A 12,459-nucleotide genomic window follows, 5' to 3' on the forward strand; every position below is an offset into this window, starting at 1 on the left:
TTTCCCAGAAATATTAACATTTATGTGAGCAATTTTCCAACCTCAAGTGGTCCAGCTGTCCCTGGTGCTTAATCACTCGGCCACAGCAGTTCTCTGAGGAAATAAACCTAGCCAGAAACAGGTGCTGAACATCCAGATGTTCTACCTTCACCACAAAGTTTTCTGATGCTCCAGAGTATTTCTATTGCTTCTCCCAACCTCTGGAAGTGGATGAATAATAAGATATCCTTTACTCTAACAGACAGTGGTTTGTCACACACACACCCTTAATTTTAAATGTTGCTTACTGAATTCATATCACGGGGAAATTTTGATGCTACTAGGCATTCATAAATAACTTTCCAGATTATAACTAGAAATAAATTAGGTTAGGAAGTCTGTTATTTCCTTCATTTCAAAAGGACTTTTCCCATGTAAGAAACAGGCAGATAAGAAACAATGCAATGTATAGATGCATCGCATTCTAGAGAAATTATCATAGGTTCATTAAAATTATTCCTATTGTTACCCATGCTGGTGAGTTCCTGAGTATATCAAATACGATTTTTGCATCTAGCATTTAGGCTCGGAACGGTACTTCTTTTTGCCTCATGTCAACACCGAATATTTTTGTTAAACCCATGAGATGGGTACATAAAGGAAGACTGACTTCATTGCGTAACACAAGACCACTCCCCTTGAAAATATTAGAGCTATGCAGATCCATGCTACTTCTCCCAGGAAAGAGAAAGTGATTATGACATTAACCATTTTTTCCTCAGTTTTTATGTCTTTTTGTAAATTCCAAGATGGTTTTTCAGTTCAGCTCAAAGTATTTGAGAAGATCGAAACACCAAGCAATAAATTCTGTAGCCGAGGAAACGCCTGGTCTGTCGCTTCATTGACAGATTCTAGGGTAGTTTATTTCATATGACATTCATAAAGTAATATTTCACTCCCTGTGGAAGAGTGGCTGAATGGGGCACACAGGTGGCCTGCTCTATCAGTGCTTGATCCTTAGGAAGACATAAAAGCTTTCAGTAATGGGCAATCATTTTTAACCTACCTGTGGGAAAATTCCTTACCAGACGTAAGCTAGTAGCTGACTCAGTGCGTAAAGAATGTGTGTTGATGGGCTGTCTCAATTTTGTAGCCTTAGCCGAGAATATCCTTATCATCTAATCCTCTTTTTCTTCCTCGGGGAATTCCTCCTGGACTCACTGAATCAGTGGCCCTCCTGTACTGACAAACTGAAAGCTGTGACGAGCAATTCAGCCCCAATGCTTCTCCTCCAAGCTCTGATAGCAATAACATCTGGTCTGAGGAAGGTGGGAATTTAAATTATCGGATGTTCTCAGCGTCCACTCTGTTGAGACTTTAATCTTTGACAACACCTTATCTTTCTATTACTTTCCAAAAAAAGGAGCTTTTGTCATTATTTTCTTTAGAGAGAACGATGCAATCTCTCTCTCTCTCCCTCTCTCTTTCTTTTTCTCTCTCTCTTTAAAAAGGGACAAGACAAGAGCAATTATGTCATGCATGTTAAAGGTTTTCATGTAAAAATAAATTGGTTTCATTATACTGGTGGTCCACTTGTTCCTACAGCTTGAAAATACATACCGTATTTTTTGGAGTATAAGATGCACCTTTCCTCCCCACTAAAAGAGGGTGAAAATTTGGGTGCATCTTATACAATGAATGTAGCCTCGCCCACCCACCGGCCCCAACCCTTTGTCTTCTGCCTTCCAGCAATTTACCTCCGTGCACCAAACGGGGAAAATTGGGCTTGGGGAGGCAGCAATAGGATATAGCAATCCCTGCAGCCTGAAACAGCTGATGATCGGGAGGCCGGTGCTGAAATTGAAAGTGAAACATACTGTTTGCTGCAAGGAGGCAAATTGCTTGGAGGCAGAGGCAGTTTTTTCTTCTTCTGCTAATTAGGCTAAAGTGAAACTGAAACAGGCTGTTTGCTGCAAGGAGGGAAGTCAATAACTATAAATGCTGTTAAAATGTTCAAATTATTAGACTTATTTTTTAAAGACTGCTTTATTACTGTTCTAGACAGCTTAACAAAATGAAGAAGCTTTTAAAAATAAATGCTTGATCTGAAGAGGCCCAGTGCTATTATATCTTCTTTTAAATAGCAGAGAACAACTATACTTCCAGAAAGCACATCAATTTTAACAGTATCTGTACGAGCATAGTCTGAAATGTAACACTACAAACAGTGTATATCGTCTGTACTGTTTGCTGTTTGCTGCAAGGAGGCAAATTGCTGGGTGGCAGAAGCAGATTTTTTCCCCCTTGTTTTCCTCCCCAAAAGCTAGGTGCGTCTTATACTTCGGAGCATCTTATACTCCGTAAAATACCGTAAATAACACCATCTATCTACTTAGTGATGTGAAACCATTGATTATCTCAGTAAGCACCCATAGGATTTACATAGGTGTTGCCCTGCCTGCTGTTATGAACCACAGGGATAACACGAGTTTTCATTCCTATAGAAAAGAGAATTATATGGCAGGAATATGGCCATTGACGCTTATGGTGACTAATATGGCAGATATAATATGTGTAGACACGACAACGAGGAGGCACCAGGCCTTTGGTCTAACACACCTTCCTTGAAACGGCCCTGTACAGAATTTATATCCCATGTGTAGATATTGCTGAAAGTTTGACTGCAGATCATGTGGTCAATTTCTTAGAGAACTGATACTGCTGGGCGTCATTCTGATCCTTAACATTCAGTGGTCTGAATTACTCAAAAGCCACCTTGTGTCTCTTCTTGTAGTAGGAGTCAGTGTGAGGTTTGGATGAAATTCACACTGACCACCCGTCTATCCACATCTTTCGCAATCTTCCTCTCGATCCCTATATTCATCCTTCATTCAGATTCGTTTTTGGCATTTAGTGCTCATGCATTCTTTCCACATGACAAACGATGCCAACCAACTTCTGTTCATGTTTATTCAGCCCTCATTCTTTATTGACATTCTCTCTAGTTCTCACTGGCAATTCTTAAGTAGCCCATGGCCACTGACCAGAGGGCGTCTTCAGCAGGTTCTGACCAGTTCTGGGGAACTGGGAGCGGAAATTTTGAGTAGTTCAGAGAACCGGTAAATGCCACCTCTGGCTGGCCCCGCCACCATCTATTCTCTGCCTCCTGAGTCCCAGCTGATTGGGAGGGAATGGGGATTTTGCAGTATCCTTCCCCTGCCACGCCCACCAAGCCATGCCACGCCCACAGAACTGGTAGTAAAAAATGTTGAATCTCACCACTGCCACTGTCGTCCATTCATTTTTATTTTTCTCCTGAGTTACCCACATCTCGCTTCCACACAACTGAGTGGGCAGAAGCACTTTTATAAATGACTAGTCATGTTTTTTCACGAATATCTGTTCCTTGTAGCAACCACTCCCATCTGTATGTCTCAGAATGTCACTATTCATTTCCCCATCTGTAGCGAGCCTTCAATCAAAATGCACACCTTCCTAATGTAACAGATTCTGTTTTCTGCTATTAATTTTCATCCATGAGCTGCTAATAAATAAAGCCACTTCTGGATCTCTCAGGTCTCACCTGATGTGGAATTCTCTTGAAATGTTTTGTGGATTTTGTAAAAAATTGTCTTCATAGAAGAGGTTATAAGGATCCGTCTACAGAGAAGAAAAATGTACTATATTATCAGCATTTCTATCACAACTCTCTGGCTCGGTGGAATTATTCTCGTCTGCTGATTTATTAATCTTCTGTCCGTTCCTGACTAAAATGAGTTCCCAATGGGTTGAATTCTTACATAGGAGATTATCTCATAGTCTCATAAACGTAAGAAGGAAACTTTATTGGAAAGTGCAGACTTTTCCTTCTTAATCCTATCCAGGCCTTTCCTTGTGAATGTATTTATAAGGAGAACCTTACAATTCTGAGAAATAATTTCTTCCTTATGTTTCCTTAGTTCAGACATTTCAGATTTGTTCTGACAGCAATTTCTTTTTTCAACTTAAATTATTATTATTTTTCTTAATGATCATCAATAGGGAGGATATAACTTTCATTCCTAATAAATACAGATAGGCCTCGACTTACAACAGTTCATTTAGTGACCGTTCAAACGGCACTGAATAAATTGACCTATGACCCTTTCCCCCACTTTGGATTATTGTGGCATCTCCCTGGTCATGTGATCAAAATTGAGATGTTCATACCTATGATGGATGCATTGCCCCTGGGGCCACGCGGTCTCCTTTTGCGACCTTCTGACAAACAATGTAAATGGGGAAGATGGGTTCACTTAACAACTGTGTTGCTAACTGAGCAGCTGCAATGATTTCTTTAACAACGGTGTCAAGAGAGGTCATAAAATGAGGCAAAACTCACTTAACAAATGTCTCACTTAGGAACAGAAATGTTGGGCTCAGTTGTGGTCGTGCAAAATTTAAAAAATCATTCTGTGTAGGGATGTACTAATTTGAATCACTAAAAACTCACACAACCCTCCCAAAATTTGGATGCAGTTCAAATTGTTATCTGTGGTGTAGTAGAAAATCACAATTATTCAGTATATGATTTCTGTTTTATTTATTCATCAAATTTACTTGCCACCCACATCATGGTTCAAGGTGACTGAGCGGCTTTTATAGTTATATTAACTACAACTGGGTTAATTTAGTTATATGTAAGTGGAATTATGAGGGACACAGTGGCTCAGTGGCTAAGACGCTGCGATTGTCGATCAGAAAGGTAGGCAGTTTGGTGGTTCAAATCCCTAGCCGCGTAACGGAGTGAGCTCCCGTTACTTGTCCCAGCTTCTGCCAACCTTGCAGTTTGAAAGCAAGTAGAAAAATAGGAACCACCTTTGGTGGGAAGGTCCGTGTGCCTTCGGCATTTAATTATGCCAGCCACATGACCACGGATACGTCTTTGGACAGCGCTGGCTCTTCGGCTTTGAAACGGAGATGAGCACCGCCCCCTAGAGTCGGGAACGACTAGCACATATGTGTGAGGGGAACCTTTACCTTTAAGTGAAATTAAAATCAGATTCCATTCTGAATGGATGTCCTCCTTTTGGCTAGTGAAACTCTCTATTGTTTCTATATGGCTCTCAAAATGCCTCCCCTGGGCACCACTTATAGTTTGCAGTTTTCAAAGAGGTGTGGGAAACACAGAGAGGGACTTCTCCGGGTGCCGTCCACTAAACAGTGTCGGGGGGCAACACCCAGGAGCAGAGCCTTCTCTGTGATGGGCCCAGCCCTGTGGAATGACCTCCCCCGTGACATCAGGATTACTTCCGATCTCCGCTCCTTCCGTGTACAGCTGAAGACCCACCTCTTCCAACTATCTGGCCTGGCTCAACCGTAGTTCTATTCTTTTTCCTCCTGACAGTCCTTTTAAATTTTTAAATTGTGTTGTGTTATTATTAATGGGGTATTTTAATGGTTTTTTTTAACATTCTCTATGTGATGTAATTGTTACCTCCTCCGTGCATGTATGTCCTTGTATACGTATGTATTTGGATGTTTATATGTTTGCACATATGTTTTTATGTCTCATATGTTTATTGTACGCCGCCCCGAGTCCTTGGTGGAGAGGGAGCGGCTAATAAATTCAAATTTATTTATTATTATTATTATTAAACGGTGCTATAATTTATAGCGATGTTTCTCAACCGTGGCAAGTTGAAGATGTGCAAACTTCAATTCCCAGAATTCACCAGCAAGCGTGACCTAATACTGATTGCTGTCTAGGAACAGGCTTTCCATAGAGTACATTGCAAAGAGCTGAATGCAACTTAGAGACTGAATAACAAAAGCTGTGATATGTGTGTTGCATGATGCAGACTTCAGCCTGGATGTCGATTCCATCCGTTTCTTCGACTGTGTCTCATAGACACAGCCTCGTAATCAGACTAAAATAATGCGCTAATAATTTGGCAACGGGGCGACAATTATCTGTTAATAAACATTTATCAATTGGACATTAACAATTGCACACACAAGTGGGCCAGCAATAACACTCTTCTTATTCCAAGGTGTGTCTAACGCAGTCTCCCCAAATCTCAGTCTTTCATTCAACCATCTGTGAAACTGTTGGAAGAAACGTCCTTCTGGGCTCAGGGCCAAGTGGGGAAAAAGACACTGGGAACACGGAGGCTGCTTGGAAAGATGCTTTTTAATGCCTTGGAGCTCCTGGGTGAAAAGGGGAGAGACGCTGAGAGTCCCTGGGTTTTATGCCCTCTCTGGGCTTTGAACCTCCTGGGGCACAGGGAGAGTATCCTGGACGGTTGCTGTCGGAGGTCGTAGCTAGCTTTGTAGGTTGTCTGTGTGCCACGTTTGGTTGAAACTTGGTTGGTGGTGCAATGAAGGGCAATGAAATGGCTCCGATCTTTGTTGTGTAGAATAGACTGGCCCAGGCCTTTTAATGGCCCATTGACAAAGGTGGGGGCCATTAAGAGTGAGTCTGTTTCCTGCCTAAAAACATGTTACTCCATTTCTCATCCAGGGAAAAATAATATTGATATTTCCTAGGATATTTCGTTTTTCTAGTAGAGGGATGGGTGCTCACTTCCTTCAAAACAAAATTTGTTGAAAGGACAACTTCCATCTGCAGCGGTTCTGCTACAAAATACTTCTATCACAAGCCACGTAAGAAAATTGCCTTCAAGATGGAAATGGCTGCAGAGGCCGGACATCCAGAAAAAGGTACACCGTTCTCAAGGAGATTTTAATGACACCAACGTGGACTGTGGAACCAGTGTCGAAAACAATTTATTTGAAAACAAAAAGAGCAAGATTTTCATTTTTGTTTTTAAGGATGGAAACACAGAGTATCGTGAATTCATAGATTTGACTTCTAAGGTCGGTCATAAGTGCAGGTGGGGCAGCGCAGTCCATTGTCCGAGTGCAAAATGAGCTGTCTTGCTGCACTGTACATTAAAATCTATTTTAATCTTTCTACTAGTTAGTTTACTTAATGGTTACAAAATCAAGTGATTTTTTTTCCTGAGTAACCCATTCCACTGATGAACGATAGGCAAAATTATTTAGATGCAGTTTTCACCTTTTATTTTTATTTTATTTTATTGATAGCTTGCTATAAACATGCCGATCCATCGGCTGTCCCTTCTGCTTCCCCTGCTTCAATTTGCTGAATTCTTGAACTTTGAAAGTTTGCCATATTTGTCTAAAACTTTAGTTGGCCTAAGAAAAAAAGTTCCTGGGTGCATTTAGGATATTTCATTCTTTTCATTTTCCAGTTGGGCCGAGTGCCACTTTCTTGTGGAAAAAGAAGGACATGAGCTTCAATATATCACTAAACGTGTAATGTAGGAACTCTTTGTTCAATCATTGCTCAACTGCAATTCTAGTACAATTCGATTTTGGGCATCTCTGGAAGGACTTAGTCATATTTAATGGATATTAATTAAAACTGACATCTTGCAAAGCTTGGAGAAGTTGTGATCGTCGGAGGTTAGGCAGGCAAACTGTTTCTTGACTTATATTTCCAGGGAATTAAGCGCAAGGGGGAAAATATGTAGAGTTTAGATTTTAGAAAAGGCGTCCCAAGTACAGTAAGAGTCGCCTGACAGCAGAGTCAGTGGCCCAGAGGGGGTCACTGATTGGTTACGTCCAAGAGAATGGAAGAAGCCATGTGCTGGCCGTTCTCAGATCGCCCAGGGGCTGGATTTGATGCCCCTTCCCCTGTTTCCAACAATCATCAGGGTTACTTCCTTCTTTGTTTTAGACAAGCAAGAGCAATCCATACCTGACCCGATGGGATGTCCCTCTTCAGTGGGTCTTTGTGGCAGTTCAAAAAAATCAGGTGTGGGCTTCAAAAATTTCAGCAACAGGTTCTCTGCCCGGTTGCTGGGTGGGTGTGGCCATGGTGGGTGTGGCCTAGTCAGGCTCCTGCACCACGGCGGAGGGGGGGGCGTTTTCACCTTCCCCAGATTCCAGAGGCTTTCCTTGAGCCTCTGGGAGGGTGAAAACTGCCTTCCCCGGGCTCCGGAGGCCTTCCGGGAGGCCTCTTTTCCCTCCTCCCCCTGCCTCCATGCAGGCCTTGCACCTAGCTCGCATCCAAAATGGGCTGCGTGGAGACTCCTGAGAGGGGCAGTGTGGGGTGGGAGGGGCCAGCCAGGGGTGGGATTTGGAGGTTCTCCGAACTGGCCGTAACGCTAGCTGCGGGTTTTCCTGAACTCGGGCGAACCTGTAGCAGCCCACCCCTGAAAAAAGTCAAAGTATTGGCTGCAACCACACAATGAATTTCACAGCTCTAGCCTCCATCTTTTTTCAGATCTCTCCTGCCAATGCCCTGGCCCTGTCTGTCAGCCATATTTGCTTGTGGATCTCAGCCCTGCAACAGTTTCTATTATTCTGCTATGTGTTTTCTATTGTGGGGAAAACGGGAGGGAGGATTGTACAGAGTGAGATGCTATGTAGCCATAACAACATTCTTTCTAGAAAGCCAAGGTCATCCTTTATCTTTGCACCTCTGCACCTGACCGGAACTGGATGGGTGGAAGCTGCCAGCGTGGCAGTGGGAGATTGGACCATGGGATGGACTTGTGGGTGGGGTGGGGGCAAGATCTTGAATTTTCAACTGGGTGGGAAAACCGGGAAGATTTCAGATTCGGGTTTTCCCAGATGGGCCAACATGGCTCTCTTAATACTTTGCTTTGGACTCTGATTTATTTTGGCATGCTATTTGGAACCCTGACACAGTTCTGCCTCCATGCAACTGCATTGTGTCATTTGCACTTGACATAGAGGGTGACTTTGGGCTGACCTCTTGCTTGTGACCACCAGAGGAGAAAACAGAGGGACTGGACAGGCCATTGGTCTTATCCAAGAGAGCTTTCCTTCCATTTTTATTATCATGGAATGAAGCGAAGACGGCCAAGAACAGGGGAGGAAGTGATGTTGCTAAAGAGCATTTTATCACTGAAACCAAACTTGTCAATTGAAGCCCATTCAAATCGCAGGTTCTAAGCAAAGAAATGAAGGAAGTAATAAATGGCTATATTGGACGTTAATAGCTGAGCCTAATAAGCCTGAAGCAACATTCAGAGCTAATTTGGGAGACTCCTGGGGAAAAAAACTTGTAAAATGTTCTTCCTTTGGAGACTAAAAATGGTTGATTAACAGAAGCAATTTGGGATGGCAATTTTTCATCCTGGTGAGCTGCAAAATGGTAATTCATTCTCCCTTCTTACAGGCAAGGGTTTCCAAACATCTTACATTGCTTTCCCCATGCACCCTAGGTGTGACAGATTCGAGGGCAGAGATACCTGTGTGGGGATTGCAATGAAGTGTGTTGACAAATGGGAATTGCAAAACCATTCCTCCGTTAGACAAAACAGTGTCCAAGAGTAATGCGTAGATGCGCATTCCCCTCCACCTGTCTAGACGCTTGAATAATAGAGAACCGATTGAAAATATCACCCACTCCGAAGGGGCGGCAGGTGTGGTCATTAGCTGATGATTACCCTCTTTATTTTTAACAAATTTGGGCACATCTCTCGCAACACACCTCATTTATTCTGAATGGCAACAATGGAGAGGGAAAAAAGGTTCCTTAAAGTCTGGACAAAATGAACACAGCTGGGCAACCACCCTCCCTCTCTGCGAGGCTCATTTGCAACTGGGGATTTAGCCCAGTGATTCATTTTTCTCACCCTCTTTCGACGTTTGCTCTTAAGGAGACCCAAAGTGGGCTAACACAGCAACGTGAGGCTCTTTCCCTCACATTCTGCAAACGTAGCAGAAAGCAAAGTGGCCGAATGTGATGGGGGTGACCAGGGCTGGGAACTGGTCTGGCCACACATACCTACAGCAGCCTAAAGTAAAGGTAAAGGTTCCCCTCGCCCATATGTGCTAGTTGTTCCGGGCTCTAGGGGGCGGTGCTCATCTCTGTTTCAAAGCCAAAGAGCCAGCACTGTCCGAAGAAGCCTCCGTGGTCCTGTGGCCGGCATGACTCAATGCCGAAGGCTCACAGAACGCTGTTCCCTTCCCACCAAAGGTGGCTCCTGTTTTTCTACTTGCATTTTTTACGTGCTTTCGAACTGCTAGGTTGGCAGAAGCTGGGGCAAGTAACGGGAGCTCACTCTGTTACATAGCACTAGGGATTCGAACTGCCAAACTGCTGACTTTTCTGATCGACCAGCTCAGAGTCTTAGCCACTGAGTCCTTTGAGAGAAGGGCGGCATATAAGTCCAAGAAACCTAAACTTAAACCTAAACCACTGAGCCACCACGTCCCTAGATTTTTCTCTTACAGAGCCCCAAATATGCCCAAAATAGTGTAGGTCCTGTTATGAAGCTCTGTGAGACCTCTGGAGAGCTGTACCCTACCTGATACCATTGTTGTTATGGTATGGAAGAGAGGTTTTCATTTCAAAAGAATTCAAGATACGCCCGCTTGTCTGGATGGTCAGGATGGCCTCTGCTCACCGTGGTCTGCTTCAACAGCCAAACGCCAAACTTTGAATCCGCTCCGAACCAAGATGTCAAGTGCCGACTGATACAAGGAGGGGAGGCCACGTTAGTTTCTTACTCAAGGTAAGAAAGAACTCGGCCTAAGAGAGCAGAGGCATCTGTTTGGTAGACCTGCAGAGCAATTCTCCAGTGAAATAAACCGTTTTAAATACACAGCTTTAAAAAGAGGGCATCTGGCAATTCTGAAATATGTCAGATCCTTCCATTCCGTGATCCGAAAGGGAACAGCAATGCTCCTTTATCTCTCCCTACACTGAGGTCCCATCTGGAAAAAGGGGCAGAGCTGAGGTCAGCGGAGGACATTATGACACAATGACAGTGCAATCTCCCTGTAAAACTCTTCTGGGAATGTTTCTACAGGAATAGGAAGCATTTTCCCATTCACGTGACTTATTAACACGATCGCTTTACGTGTTTTGTGCATCACAGGCGTTTTTATGCCAGCTCTCCACCCTGAGTGGCCTCAAGAGCCGAGGTGGCGCACTGGTTAGAGTGGAATACTGCAGGTTACTTCTGCTGACTGCCGGCTGCCTGCAATTTGGGAGTTCAAATCCCACCAGGCTCAAGGTGGACTCAGCCTTCCGTCCTTCCGAGGTGGGTCAAATGAGGACCTAGATTGTTGGGCGGGGGGGGCAAGAGTACACTGCTTAGAGAAGGCTGTAAAGCACTGTGAAGCGGTATATAAGTCTAAGTGCTATAGTAATTCATACCTTTCATAGCTTACGTTGACAGCATACCAGAGGTGGGTTGCCCCCAGTTCTGCCTGGATTGGGTGGACCGGTAGTGGCGGCAGCTGGAGGCTCCGCCCACCCACCCAGGCCCTTCTGCACATGCGCACACGAGGAAAGCGGTGTTAAAAATATTGGAAACCCACCACTGCAGCATATACATTTGATATATTTTGTCCTGCTGAACAAGCTGGAATGGGAAGGTTATTTTGTATTGATTGAATTTGGTTGGGATCCCTGAAGGTGGTTCGAATGCCACAGGATTGGAGCCAGGGGTGGGTTTTGGCATGGACTCCTACCAGTCCGCTTGTGTATGCGCCTTGCACATGCATGCACAGTACAATTTTAAACCAAAAAACCAAGATGGCAGTTCCTATGGCGCCACCCGGAGAACTGGTTTGGGGGGCGTGGCCAGTTCCAGCAACCCAGGCTGACTTCTACTCATTCGGCTGAACGGGTCCGAACTGGTAGGAACTCACCACTGATTGGAGCTGAGTCAGGAATGCTGGTGTGTGAGGGTGACTGAGGACTAGTCCAGGGGTCCCCCAATCTTGGCAACTTTAAGCCTGGAGGACTCCAACTCCCAGAATTCTCCAGCCAGCAGGAATTGAAGTCTGCCAGGCTTAAGGTTGCCAAGATTGGGGACTCCTGGACTAGATGGCCCAATGGTTTCAGTCGGGATCGAGGAAGGCAAGGCGACGACATATGTGGCTCTTTTGACTCCTAAGCCCTAAGACAAAATCAGCCCTCGATGATTGGGGAGGGGGGAGGGAGTACTTGGGTTCCATCTTTCTTATTTTTTCCAGATTTTTTGGGCAGTGCTGAGTTTTGATTGGGGGCTATCAGTGGGGCCTTAGCAATGGCGGGGATAGGAACTTTGTTGTCTTTACCTGAAATCCTTCCCCTTTTATTTCGCAAAATGCAGCAAAAAGTGGTTCATCCTATTTAAATTGCTGGAAATTCATCAGACTGCTTTTTCCGAGGCAAGAAGGAAATCCTTCTATATAGGATGACTGAGAAGGGTTTCCAAGCTATTTTGCTGTGCTTGCAATTATGCTCAAACGCCACTGAAAACAATGCCGAGAGAAAACCACAGTCACGTTAACAGATTGATTTCAGCAGGCAGGACGTGCAGTAGTATTTCCTTCTGTTTCATCTTCCAAATTCTTTTATTCTGATGCCCTTCCTGCACGGGAACATTTAGAATGCCTTGCAAAAAAGTTAACGACACAACACAACCTTCGTTTCTGTGCATTTCT

Source organism: Natrix helvetica, assembly GCF_964273705.1.
Source record: "Natrix helvetica genome assembly, chromosome: 7".
Lineage (NCBI taxonomy): Eukaryota > Metazoa > Chordata > Lepidosauria > Squamata > Natricidae > Natrix > Natrix helvetica.